This window comes from Mytilus edulis, chromosome 12, assembly GCF_963676685.1.
Source record: "Mytilus edulis chromosome 12, xbMytEdul2.2, whole genome shotgun sequence".
Lineage (NCBI taxonomy): Eukaryota > Metazoa > Mollusca > Bivalvia > Mytilida > Mytilidae > Mytilus > Mytilus edulis.
The window spans coordinates 32,983,657-32,999,247 of NC_092355.1; positions in this window are offsets into that span (position 1 = coordinate 32,983,657).

Here is a 15,591-nt window from a genome sequence, read left to right on the forward strand (position 1 = left end):
ATGTACTTGCGTTCTCCCCCTTGAATCCTTCATGACCATAAATCGCCTTACATCTAAAGGGGAAGCGGTTTTTAAACACTTAACAGGTTCACCTCCAAATAAAAACTTCTCAAACTCTTTTTCCAGCGAAAGATTTTTTCTTATTATAACTAGTGCGTCCAACTAAACTGTCTAAATATCTCAAACGCCTTTCCACTGAACAATTACTCGTGATTTTTTCCGAACTTTCAATCAAAACGGGGTTTTGTCCACATGACTGGCAAAATTGATACCCAACATCATTTGCATAACCACACACTAAACACTGTTCTGCTGGCAGCCAAACTCGTGGTACACCATTCTACAAAAAGGTAAAACTAAAAATGAAGTCGTGCGACAATTAAACGCCATCGTAAACCATTAGTGTCCAACTTAAACCCTTTAGTAGATGGATAGAACAGGGCTTTGTGTTCATTTCGTTCAGCTAAAACATTCCATACTGACACATGTTCCCAGAAAAAAGGCCACCACACTGGTCTTGGAAACAACTCAGGAACCACAAATGTACAACTCTTAACCCCAATCTGAGCACAAAACTTCAAAACGGCAAAAATTAAACAAAAAGGGGTAACACATAAGGTTTTTTTTCCAAATTCAAGTCCTGAGAAAAAACATTAACACCATCTGAAAGAACTGTGGGGAATGGTGTAAAATGTTTTAACGGATTACCATTAGTATCATTCATAGCATTCGAGTCTAATGCCATCAAATCTGAAGTGTGGGGACCAAACCTCTTTTAACAAATTTCCACTTCATAGGAGATAACATAGCATCTGATAATCTCAATTTTCTGGACTCCCTGTCAGCAGGGTTTCTACTAGAACTAACATATACAAGACGTAGGTCCATGTTAACTGTTTTTGAAAGAGTGAATATCTTTCGCAAAACTCCATTCAACGAGGGGTCTCTACCTCCTTGATTACTCCAAGCATTAATTACCGCAAGATTATCACAAAACGCGTCCACCCGAGAGTCGGCAATTCTCTCTTTAACAGAAGAGAGGGAGTGTAGTAGGGCATTTCCCTCCTTAACGTGGATAGGAGAGCTATCATTCTTATTCCAAAAGTCACCAAACTCTACCGTAACCTCGTTGTAAATCATAAAGGCACCCCACTTAAAAAGCAACGAGTCAGTTGCTAAAATCAATTGTAAATGGGTTTCTAATCTCCAAGAGGCAGTTCCCTTCCAATTATCCAAAAAACGCCAATATGCTAACTCCTCTTTTAACTCTTTGTAAATGTTAATCTTCTTACATTTTTAGAAGCAAGGCTTATGGCCCTATTGATTTCCCTTTTAATCTGGCAGAGGGGACAGCAAGAAAAAATGAAATACATTTTCCTGCGAAACTTTGAAGGGTTTTAATGCCTACGTCATTGCCATCAAGGATAGATTCCCTTAAAATTCTAAATGATTCTTTTTTCTGCTCCGGCAAGATAAAGGCCAGTTTAGCTGAGTCACAAAACATTCCCAAGAATTTCAAACACCTGGTTGGTATAAAACAACACTTTTCCAAGTTTAAGGTAGATAGGGTGTCTTCCTCCATCTTGGATTTGGAAATACCAGAAAACAAGGTCTAGATCTTCAATAGAATGTGCAAATTTTTCGAGTAGTAGGTAATTCATGTGTAAGAACTTCCACTTCTGTATAGAAAATTACATGTTTTATCATATTTATGGTTGTATTTTACAAAAAACAGAAAACTTTTGTTTGATCAAAATTTTTCCAACTTTGCCACATAAGGGGAGGCAACTCAAATGCAAGGGCAGATAATTCAAATTAAAGTACTTTTACAATAGAATGTGTTAGGAATTTCTCTATTCTATTATGTAGCAAGAAAACGGGTCCGGTGATCCCATTTTTTCTTTTTCTTAACTGAAAGCATATTATTTAAGCTATCTTCTCATATGTTATCTCAAAATTCTATGGTGTAGTTTATGCTTTATTGCAGAAAATTTAGTTTTCCATGCATAATCTATACAAAATTTGTCAATTTTGAACACCCTGTAGCATGAAAATAAGCCTGGTGACCCATTCTTTTTATTACTTTTTTTTAAAAAGCATTATATAAACTACATTTTGGCAATTTATTAAAAAATTCTATGGATTATAATTAAGACACCCCATCTACCTTAAAAAATATCCCAATCTAACAAGAACCTGACACAGAATGTACAGACTTTTTACCAATTCGGCATGACCTTATTTCTTCTTCAAATTTGTATTTTTAAACTCGCAAACTAACCTATCATCTATGTACAATAAAGAAGGTACACCAAGGGAGCGACAATAGCTGATTGGAACCAGACCAGTAGTGTAATAAATAAAAGCACTAGCTTTGAAGCCGAAAGGAAGAGAGTTAAAAACCATGTACCAGCCTGCAAACTGTATTCCAAAATACTGTCTAGAATTGGGATTTAAAAGTATATGATCGTAACCAGACTTATCATCAAGAGATGTCATGAAAGAATCCTTTTCTATTAATCTAGGAACCTCTTTAAAGGGAAATTCCGCGATTTTTTACTTATCATCTAATTATGTTCATCTTAACATAAAAAACACATTTGCAAAGTTTTAAATTTATATTCCTTCTAATAACGGAGAAAATCAAGTATTTGTAACTTTTTTGGTTGAATTCTCGAGTGGGTCGTGACGTATTAGCCCGATTTATTGAATTCTGGGAAAAAATAAAATCTGTTTAACTCTTATAGCTTATCGACAATATACGTAATTAAAAGCGCACAGCTGACGAATGGTCGTAGTTATTAACCACAATATAATAATGAACGAAAATGAATATGCATATACCGTTTTGTATTCATTGAATTAAACTCCTATAAAATTATATGTCTCTGTCTCTAGTAAATGTTTTTGAATAAATTTAATTAATTATTGTTGAGATTTTATTCATAAAATATTTATTGAACATTTTTACTATTTACTTGTCTATTTACCGTTATTGTTTTGATAATCATTTCAATGCAACTAATGTGTGAGCAGAGTGTGTATATTATTTTGTAAAGGTCACTGTATATTTCTCGGCTTGAGCTCAATTCGTTTACCTTGTAGCTATTTAGCCGCAGGTGTGAGTTCAAGCGTACACAGGTATAAATGTTGTTATTTGGAAAGGATATACAGAAAGGATTAGAAAGAGTATGATGTCACGATGTTAATACACTAAGATTTAATACACGATGAGAATAAAGATTCAATAATTAAATTGTGTAAATTAATTGAAAATAAAATTCAGATTCGTAAATCCGAAAATGTATAAAAATAAAAGGAAACAATTTTTGATTACTTTCTTAGCGGCAATTGGCGTAAAGATTCAAATATGAAGTAAAAAATAGTAGTTTTAATCTTTAATAAAAACTAAATGCAATATTACCCAATTTGATATACCATTGTACATCTGTTTGATATCATTGACTTTACCGGAATTTCTTAACTTGTATTCAAATCTGGCTGTGTTTAAATGCTAATGAAACTATTGCAATTTTAAAGTTTTTAATTGACAAAAAAATACAACATACATGGTTTTTTTTTTAGTTTCTTTTTAACATTTTATTCTTACATAATTAAATTCATTTGACAATCATTTACACGAACTTTTTGTGAAAAAATACCAATTATCTAAGCTAAGGCATTATTTTTTTTTAAGGATTTTTGAGGATTTTTTTTTTAATTCTATGATAATAGTTGTGCAATGTTGAACATGATAGCCGTCATTAATCCAAATAAGTAATACAGTAGTTGTAATAAAAGTTATATTTTAGTCATGCATAACTGATATTGACGAATTTAGAATAGTTCATCCATACATCGTTGTTCTTAAAACAATCATTATTAGTATACATGTAAGTTTCCTGACGTATAAGAGCCATTGAGGATGAGCTCCAGAGAAAGCAGACTAGTAGCGTTTCGTTCGTTTGTTTGTTGGGAAAGGAGAGGAAATGCAACCGCTTGTACAGATAAACAACAGAATTACCATACAAGCATTTATAGTCAACACAATCAGAAACAGTTCCCATCGTTAGACGGGGAATATGAAGGCTTTCAAGAATGAACAAGTGACATGTCTAACTCGAACAGTTAGAAAACGGACTATCGACATCGACCGCTTGTTCTTGATAGTTGAAATTGTATGCATATATACGTATACGTTTATGATAGTGATGAGTTCTTGTGTCTGACAAAAACTAAATTCCTTCATGGTTATATCTTGCCATACGTTTATATTGGTTTGTAAGGTGATTACTCAAAATCGTTATTTGAAAATCCTGTTTGTGAGATGTATATTCATTTCAATACAGAAATTTCGTCTATATATTTCACAAGTGTATAACACGGAGAAGCTCTGAAGGTCCATTACTCCCATTTTGTTTGGGTGTGAACCATCGATGTTGACAGCAATATCAAAGAATAAGATGATGATGGTAGAAAGAACTATGGGCGTCATGTGGCAAATATTACATGCATATCGGACAATGAGTTGTCAATCTGTATGAAAAGATTTCCAATACAACCATATTATTGAGAAGGAATGTTTACATGCTATACTCTCGTACTAGTATTACAGGGTTCTTGTGGCGTTCACCTTAGACACACATCTTTTTAACTATGTTTAAAAAAAAGACAGAACCAATTTAATGTCATATTTCCCTATTTTTTTTTAAATATAACTAAAAGTCTTTCATCTGACAAGAATACCCCTATTTAGCGGACAAGTAATTTTTTCTTTTTTCTGTTATTGAATACCAAGAAAAAAAATAAATCCCGAAATTATTAATTTGAAACTTTGATACTCAAAAGTTTCCCAGCAAAATATTCACATCCCTTCGGGATAATTAGTGTTCGTCCAGTGGCATATATAACAATTGTGATGACGAATTCCTTCCTTTGTTCGAGAACAATCTTATTGAAATATAAATCTGTGATTTTACTATGTCCACAACTTCAATGTACCAAAGCAAAAGTTATACATCGACCTGTATTTAAATCAAATTGGTTCTCTTCTTGTTCTTCTGGTATACAATAGTCTATCGACATTCGATGATTACATACTGTTGGCATACGTGGACTAGTCTATTTACAAAACTTTTACCCCTATTTATTCAAAATATATGTTTTTTTCTTATGTTCAATGTATACATGTATATATTTTAAATTGCGCTATAGTTCCGTAACTTTATATCCAGTCGTATAAACGAATCGTCGGCAAGTGCGTACATATTTTTAAATCAATATTTCTGGTATGTTCCAATCTGTCCTTCACTTTTGACAATGAGTATATATTACATTTTCCCAAATTCACCCTGGGAATAAATATTTAAATAGATTTTAATTTCATCAAATCTTATTTTTTGGGTATTATTTATATTTTTATGAATAATATTCTTTACACCAGAAATGTTATTTATAAACAAGCGTATGAGTTTGGTAATGACAAGTAAGACAGAGTTGTATATTATACATCTGATAGTTCAAAATGGAAAGTTAAATGTTATCAGCCGTGTACACTGATCAATACCTGCAGAAGTGAAACGATGCGTGAACTTGCAAGCCCGACAGGAAATCGCTTGAATACCTGGACGTGTCACCTCACACCCCTCACAATACCTTTGGAAGTAATACCTTTAGCCATGCTGGTAATCAGAAGAGGGAAGATAAAAATTTATTTGAAAACGGTTTATTACTTTAAAGAATTATGAACAAATTAGATTTTCGAAAACAATTTTCACGGAACACTTATTTATGATTTCAACTTTGACTTTTCACCTAATTCCAATATCAAGTTTAAAAACAACAGACCATGGTTAGTTAGTCGGATAAAACAACCGTACGATTGACAAGATATCGACACGCAATTACGACTACATCGGTTACTGTAGTTTTGTTTCTTTGTGGTTTATAGACATATCGTTTCATTAATCGGGAAAGAAGGACAAAATGGCGGAACTCATAGAATTAATACTCTAAATTTAAAATCGATGGTGATCGCTTATCTAGCGGAATAAAACTTTAATATCTATGAATTTGAGCATTTTTATACAGAATGAACATAATATCAATTTTTGATTTTTTTGCGAAGTTTCCCTTTAAGGATTTCCCTTTTTCGTTAGATACTCTTAAAGGGAAACTTCGCAAAAAAATCAAAAATTGATATTATGTTCATTCTGTATAAAAATGCTCAAATTCATAGATATTAAAGTTTTATTCCGCTAGATAAGCGATCACCATCGATTTTAAATTTAGAGTATTAATTCTATGAGTTCCGCCATTTTGTCCTTCTTTCCCGATTAATGAAACGATATGTCTATAAACCACAAAGAAACAAAACTACAGTAACCGATGTAGTCGTAATTGCGTGTCGATATCTTGTCAATCGTACGGTTGTTTTATCCGACTAACTAACCATGGTCTGTTGTTTTTAAACTTGATATTGGAATTAGGTGAAAAGTCAAAGTTGAAATCATAAATAAGTGTTCCGTGAAAATTGTTTTCGAAAATCTAATTTGTTCATAATTCTTTAAAGTAATAAACCGTTTTCAAATAAATTTTTATCTTCCCTCTTCTGATTACCAGCATGGCTAAAGGTATTACTTCCAAAGGTATTGTGAGGGGTGTGAGGTGACACGTCCAGGTATTCAAGCGATTTCCTGTCGGGCTTGCAAGTTCACGCATCGTTTCACTTCTGCAGGTATTGATCAGTGTACACGGCTGATAACATTTAACTTTCCATTTTGAACTATCAGATGTATAATATACAACTCTGTCTTACTTGTCATTACCAAACTCATACGCTTGTTTATAAATAACATTTCTGGTGTAAAGAATATTATTCATAAAAATATAAATAATACCCAAAAAATAAGATTTGATGAAATTAAAATCTATTTAAATATTTATTCCCAGGGTGAATTTGGGAAAATGTAATATATACTCATTGTCAAAAGTGAAGGACAGATTGGAACATACCAGAAATATTGATTTAAAAATATGTACGCACTTGCCGACGATTCGTTTATACGACTGGATATAAAGTTACGGAACTATAGCGCAATTTAAAATATATACATGTATACATTGAACATAAGAAAAAAACATATATTTTGAATAAATAGGGGTAAAAGTTTTGTAAATAGACTAGTCCACGTATGCCAACAGTATGTAATCATCGAATGTCGATAGACTATTGTATACCAGAAGAACAAGAAGAGAACCAATTTGATTTAAATACAGGTCGATGTATAACTTTTGCTTTGGTACATTGAAGTTGTGGACATAGTAAAATCACAGATTTATATTTCAATAAGATTGTTCTCGAACAAAGGAAGGAATTCGTCATCACAATTGTTATATATGCCACTGGACGAACACTAATTATCCCGAAGGGATGTGAATATTTTGCTGGGAAACTTTTGAGTATCAAAGTTTCAAATTAATAATTTCGGGATTTATTTTTTTTCTTGGTATTCAATAACAGAAAAAAGAAAAAATTACTTGTCCGCTAAATAGGGGTATTCTTGTCAGATGAAAGACTTTTAGTTATATTTAAAAAAAAATAGGGAAATATGACATTAAATTGGTTCTGTCTTTTTTTTAAACATAGTTAAAAAGATGTGTGTCTAAGGTGAACGCCACAAGAACCCTGTAATACTAGTACGAGAGTATAGCATGTAAACATTCCTTCTCAATAATATGGTTGTATTGGAAATCTTTTCATACAGATTGACAACTCATTGTCCGATATGCATGTAATATTTGCCACATGACGCCCATAGTTCTTTCTACCATCATCATCTTATTCTTTGATATTGCTGTCAACATCGATGGTTCACACCCAAACAAAATGGGAGTAATGGACCTTCAGAGCTTCTCCGTGTTATACACTTGTGAAATATATAGACGAAATTTCTGTATTGAAATGAATATACATCTCACAAACAGGATTTTCAAATAACGATTTTGAGTAATCACCTTACAAACCAATATAAACGTATGGCAAGATATAACCATGAAGGAATTTAGTTTTTGTCAGACACAAGAACTCATCACTATCATAAACGTATACGTATATATGCATACAATTTCAACTATCAAGAACAAGCGGTCGATGTCGATAGTCCGTTTTCTAACTGTTCGAGTTAGACATGTCACTTGTTCATTCTTGAAAGCCTTCATATTCCCCGTCTAACGATGGGAACTGTTTCTGATTGTGTTGACTATAAATGCTTGTATGGTAATTCTGTTGTTTATCTGTACAAGCGGTTGCATTTCCTCTCCTTTCCCAACAAACAAACGAACGAAACGCTACTAGTCTGCTTTCTCTGGAGCTCATCCTCAATGGCTCTTATACGTCAGGAAACTTACATGTATACTAATAATGATTGTTTTAAGAACAACGATGTATGGATGAACTATTCTAAATTCGTCAATATCAGTTATGCATGACTAAAATATAACTTTTATTACAACTACTGTATTACTTATTTGGATTAATGACGGCTATCATGTTCAACATTGCACAACTATTATCATAGAATTAAAAAAAAAATCCTCAAAAATCCTTAAAAAAAAATAATGCCTTAGCTTAGATAATTGGTATTTTTTCACAAAAAGTTCGTGTAAATGATTGTCAAATGAATTTAATTATGTAAGAATAAAATGTTAAAAAGAAACTAAAAAAAAAACCATGTATGTTGTATTTTTTTGTCAATTAAAAACTTTAAAATTGCAATAGTTTCATTAGCATTTAAACACAGCCAGATTTGAATACAAGTTAAGAAATTCCGGTAAAGTCAATGATATCAAACAGATGTACAATGGTATATCAAATTGGGTAATATTGCATTTAGTTTTTATTAAAGATTAAAACTACTATTTTTTACTTCATATTTGAATCTTTACGCCAATTGCCGCTAAGAAAGTAATCAAAAATTGTTTCCTTTTATTTTTATACATTTTCGGATTTACGAATCTGAATTTTATTTTCAATTAATTTACACAATTTAATTATTGAATCTTTATTCTCATCGTGTATTAAATCTTAGTGTATTAACATCGTGACATCATACTCTTTCTAATCCTTTCTGTATATCCTTTCCAAATAACAACATTTATACCTGTGTACGCTTGAACTCACACCTGCGGCTAAATAGCTACAAGGTAAACGAATTGAGCTCAAGCCGAGAAATATACAGTGACCTTTACAAAATAATATACACACTCTGCTCACACATTAGTTGCATTGAAATGATTATCAAAACAATAACGGTAAATAGACAAGTAAATAGTAAAAATGTTCAATAAATATTTTATGAATAAAATCTCAACAATAATTAATTAAATTTATTCAAAAACATTTACTAGAGACAGAGACATATAATTTTATAGGAGTTTAATTCAATGAATACAAAACGGTATATGCATATTCATTTTCGTTCATTATTATATTGTGGTTAATAACTACGACCATTCGTCAGCTGTGCGCTTTTAATTACGTATATTGTCGATAAGCTATAAGAGTTAAACAGATTTTATTTTTTCCCAGAATTCAATAAATCGGGCTAATACGTCACGACCCACTCGAGAATTCAACCAAAAAAGTTACAAATACTTGATTTTCTCCGTTATTAGAAGGAATATAAATTTAAAACTTTGCAAATGTGTTTTTTATGTTAAGATGAACATAATTAGATGATAAGTAAAAAATCGCGGAATTTCCCTTTAATCCATAAATTCAAGTATCTTTCATCATGGCACATACGTGGTTTTAATGGCTCAATGGTGATAGGTAAAACAAGTAACGGCGGATCACATTCCCCAACTCGGCCAATTACAGTTAATGATCCATTGGCTATTCTTTCTAATAAAGTGTCAGACAAAAATTTCTCAAATCCTTTGCAACTAGCAGAATTTTGAAAATAAGCAGGTTGGGGAAGACTTGAATCGTAACAACGACCCCTAAAATTTCCCTTAAAATGTTTAAACATGGGCCTAATATGGTATCTACCCCCTGTTTAATCCAGTCCAAAATTTCACCAGGACAACCTATTTTCTCCCATTGATCTGAACAATACATTAAATTTTCTGCTTTGAAAAAAATAGGATCTAAAAAAGACAGATCCTCAAAATCATAGTCGCTACCATTTACAACCTCTTCAGCACTTGGTAAGCAATCAGAGGGTTGGGTGATCTCTCCTTTATAATTTACTAAAAGTATGTCACTTTGCTTTCTTAATTTAACGCTAAGTGGATCGAAACCCGATTTTAACTCCCAATCTGGAATTTCTGGCTCAAACTTTTCTTTCTTAGCCAAAGGTTCATGATCCCTGATATTCTGAAATTAACAAAAAAGAAAATCTTTTCAACTCTGAAAAATTGTTTGAGATTTATAAAATAAAATAAAGGAAAGAGACACTCAACCCTTGCCCGCATGGAAAATTTTTCACTGGAGATCGAAGCTCCTGGGAAAGGGAAAGGCATCTAAAAGATTAAAATAAAAAAATATACAAAATACATAATAAATTGTCTTTTTTCATCTTTGGACAATTTGTAATAAAATGCCCCGACTCCTTGCAAAAATAACATACACCGTTTGACACTCTCCTGCCTCTACCTCCTTGCATTCTTGGAGGCCTAAAACCACCTGAATTATAGTTTGGCCCTGGATAAAAATTAGGATACGGGAAACCAAAACCTGGATTCTGATATCCATATCCAGGAAAAGGAAATGCAGGAGCTGAAGTAGGTGGAGCATCTAATATATCCTGCCTCTCCTTTGACCCGGATGGTTCCTCGTATTTTTTTAGATTTTGCCCAGTCTGAAATTAAGGAGGAAATCTTCTTGTCCTCCTGGGAACCAAATAACTTTAAGACGAGCCCTCAAAAATCAACATTATCTTCGTATTTTTTACACATTGAAAAAGATTTTGAAAATAAAGAACAGTTCTTATGATTCGCTTTGTTAGCTGCATCAACCAACATTTCGATGGCTGGAAGTAATACTCCCGGTGTTGTAAGTTTTGGTCTTGCTGCCAAAGTTCTAACGTAAGATAGTGCTTCATCTACCTGTAAAACCTTTGAATTTTTCTTTAACTCATCCAGGTCTTGTCTCATTGCTTGCAGCTGCTGGTTTGTTGTGGATGGGTCTCCCTGAGCCGCTTCCTACAACAAACAAAACGAAAAATAACTAAACTTCCTTGCAACAGTTTTTAAATATATATCAAAAGAAAAATCAAGAATATCAAAACATACTAGCAATACAAATACAGGACAATGTCTTGCTCTAAATAACATTCGTAAGCTGTAAATTTAGGAAACCATGAAAGTAGTGCCAACATTAAAACAAAATTAAGTGTAAAACGAAATAAAGAAAAACTATATAAAATTATCAAGTCTTGTTTTCTGTAAAAAATGAAGTTTACTTAGCAAATAAATCCAGATTTCTTGACAATGCAACAAAACAAGACTAGATCTGTTGCCGTGAATGATATGTGTTGCCGTGAATAATATATCACTTAAATAAACAAAAGCCTACATAAAGGTCCATAAACATCAAGTTACAAATAAGGAGAGATTATCTTCGATAAGCATTTAAAAGGGGCTAAATTAGAACAGACGGACAAGCAAACTTATCCAAAGAAAAAAGGTAAAAAGAAACATTCATATCTTTCGCCGCTGGTGTATCTGTACTCGGATTACTAGTACTTAACCTCTGACCTCTAGCACTAACAGAATTATCCAACAATATGCTTTCATGCACTAGAAGTCTCACATTCTCAATATTGTCATCCTTCCCACACAGAAGAATTAATACATCTTTAACGGATTCACCTGGAATTAAATAAGGCACTAATCAATCAAACGGAACAGATACAATTTCATGTATAATGTATAAAAAAAATCACGAACCGTGAAAAGCGAAAAACTCGGAGGTAACTTGCCAAGTTACCGTCAATAAAATCATAACTTCTGATGACACTAAATGACAAGAATTAACATAAAAACCAAAGGCTAAATTCATCGCACCAGATGCAGATCTACATTTCTAACAAAAATGTCTGTTCAAAAGAGCATTATCAATGAAGCTATAATTAAATTATCAAAAACAAAAATTAAAGCCATATTTACTTTGAATACAAGGTTCTCTGAAAGTCTTAAGAAAACGTTGTAATAAATTATAAATTACCCTTCAGCTTCTCAAACTGAGCAATTAATTCGACTTTTGTTAAACTCTCTAAAGGTTCATCTTTTTTCAGTCTTGACAGCTCTAAAACCGCTTCTGCATCTGCGTTTTTTACCCTCAAAATGATCGGAATTAAACTTTTACCCGCCAGGTAAATTTGGCTTCAATACCTGAGCCATAGCTGAAATTAAAAAGAATAAATTTAGTAACCCCATTACAAATCCGCCATTAAAAATCGTGCAATGCAGACTGTCTTCGTCATAAATTGAAGATACAAATATCTTTTTCTAAATTAACTCATGAACATTCAATAAAATAAATGTGCTCTTAAACTCCTAGAATGAACTAAACCAAAAACATTCTCCTTCAAAGTTATTATTTCCAATACCTCGACAATAACGCAAAATTCGGAGCTTTCTTCTCCCTAGATATATTTAACAAAAATCTCTTACTATATCATGGACGTCAAGTTGGTTACTTATTCCCTATTCCCTATTCGTTACCTATTCGTTACCTATTCCCTATATTCGTTACCTATTCGTTACCTATTTGTTACCTATTTGTTACCTATTCCCTATTCGTTACCTATTCCCTATTCGTTACCTATTCACTATTCCCTATTCGTTACATATTCGTTACCTATTCCCTATTCCCTATTCGCTACCTATTCGTTACTAATTCCCTATTCCCTATTCGTTACCTATTCGTTACTAATTCCCTATACCCTATTCGTTACCTATTCGGTACTAATTTCCTATTCCCTATTCGTTACCTATTTCCTATTCCCTATTCGTTACCTATTCCCTATTCACTATTCGTTACCTATTCGTTACTAATTCCCTATTCCCTATTCGTTACTAATTCCCTATTCCCTATTCGTTACCTATTCGTTACTAATTCCCTATTCCCTATTCGTTACCTATTCGTTACTAATTTCCTATTCCCTATTCGTTACTTATTCGTTACATATTCCCTATTCGTTACCTATTCGTTATTCCCTATTCGTTACCTAATCCCTATTCACTATTCCCTATTCGTTACCTATTACCTATTCCCTATTCGTAACCTATTCCCTATTCCCTTTTCGTTACCTATTCCTTATTCCCTATTCGTTACCTATTCCTTATTCCCTATTCGTTACCTATTTCCTATTCCTTATTCGTTACCTATGCCCTATTCCCTATTCGTTACCTATTCTCTATTTCCTATTCGTTACCTATTCTCTATTCCCTATTCGTTACCTATTCGTTACCTATTCGTTACCTATTCGTTACTAATTCCCTATTCCCTATTCGTTACCTATTCGTTACTAATTACCTATTCCCTATTCGTTACTAATTTCCTATTCCCTATTCGTTACCTATTCCCTATTCCCTATTCCCTATTCGTTACCTATTCATTACTAACTTCTTATTCCCTATTCGCCACCTATTCATTACTAATTCCCTATTCCTTATTTGTTACCTATTCGTTACTAATTCCCAATTCCCTATCCGTTACCTATTCGTTACCTATTCGTTACCTATTCCCTATTCGTTACCTATTTGTTACCTATTCCCTATTCCCTATTCGTTACTTATTCCCTATTTCCTATTCGTTACCTATTCCCTATTCCCTATTCGTTACATATTCCCTATTCCCTATTCGTTACCTATTCCCTATTCCCTATTCGTTACCTATTCGTTACTAACTCCCTATTCCCTATTCGTCACCTATTCGTTACTAATTACCAATTCCCTATCCGTTACCTGTTCGTTACCTATTCGTTACCTATTCGTTACCTTTTCCCTATTCCCTATTCGTTACCTATTCGTTACTAACTCCCTATTCCCTATTCGTTACCTATTCGTTACTAATTCCCTATTCCTTATTCGTTACCTATTCGTTACTAATTCCCTATTCCCTATCCGTTACCTATTCGTTACCTATTCCCTATTCCCTATTCGTTACATATTCCCTATTCCCTATTCCCTATTCGTTACCTATTCGTTACCTATTCCCTATTCCCTATTCGTTACCTATTAATTAGAATTTTTTTAAATGTTTATGAATTTTCGAAAATTCCACCTGACAACCGATCAGACAATAGTTTTAAGTTGAATCAATGCACACAAGATCATTAAATGATGCTCATTATAGCTAGTTGATACATTTGTCTTTTAAAATACAACTGACATATAAGGATCGTAATGGTGCAATGTGGATAAATTTATCGTTTCCGAGAGCAAAATTGGCAGCGCGTCATCCCTACAATGTGGCTTCCATTTCTAGGATTGTGAAAATGAACTGGCGTAATGGGGAGATAATTTTGACGAAGTAGAATCCTGACTGCATGTACTATAATTAACATATATATATATCGGGCTTTTTAAAACATGATTTACCTATCTTATCGAATGAAACAAATCCCCGGCAAATTGGCTCTACCTCTTTTGTAAAATAGAGTATACTAATCAGCAATCAGTTGAAAAAGATTACTGATAGGATCGATACATGTAACTCCTCAATGTCATGTCAAAAATAATATAAATACACTGAAATGAGATTATTTTTACAGATATACAACAGACATCAAAGTTTCATGAAACTGCTCAAAGCACTTTTGAGCTATTGTCCGAAAACTGGAAATCATCCCTTGTTTATGAATAAAACAAAATTAATCGGAAACGTAAAATCTTAGGTTCATGAAAATTAATGGAGCTCACGTCAATAGATCTTAACAATTCACCTAAGTTTCATGCATATTGGTTACGGCTTTTATAAGTTATTGTCTAACATGTTGATGGACGGACAGACGGACGGACAGACGGACGGACGTACGGACGGAATAACATAATACGTCCTATAAAAGAACGTAGCGTATAAAAACGAAAAATGTCTACTCGTTCATTTACAAATGTCCATCATGCAGTTGGCATAAAAATTACATAGTTTTTCATAAGTGGGGCGACTAAAGCCCTGGTCACAACGAACCCACGACACATCTATGCAGCGCCACGACATGAAAATTGGTCAGATCGTGGGTCATTTGTGATCAGCGTACGACAGTCGCACGATATTTTGAGCATCGTGGCGCTGTCGTGTGACGAAAATTGGACATGCACCTCTTTTGCTCTACGATTTTTTTTATCGTGTCACTCGTGATAGTGTCCTACCACTGTCGTGCGACTGTCGTGGATACCAACATAAACCATTTTAATCAAGAAAAATCGTAAAACTGTCGCAAGACACTCGTGATACGGTCGCACGATTGTCTCACGAATACCAAATTTCGTACGATGTTCGCACAACATTGATTGTCTGTCGTACGACATTGGTACGTTCGTCGTGCAACACATTTTTGTTTTATTCAGAAGAATACAATT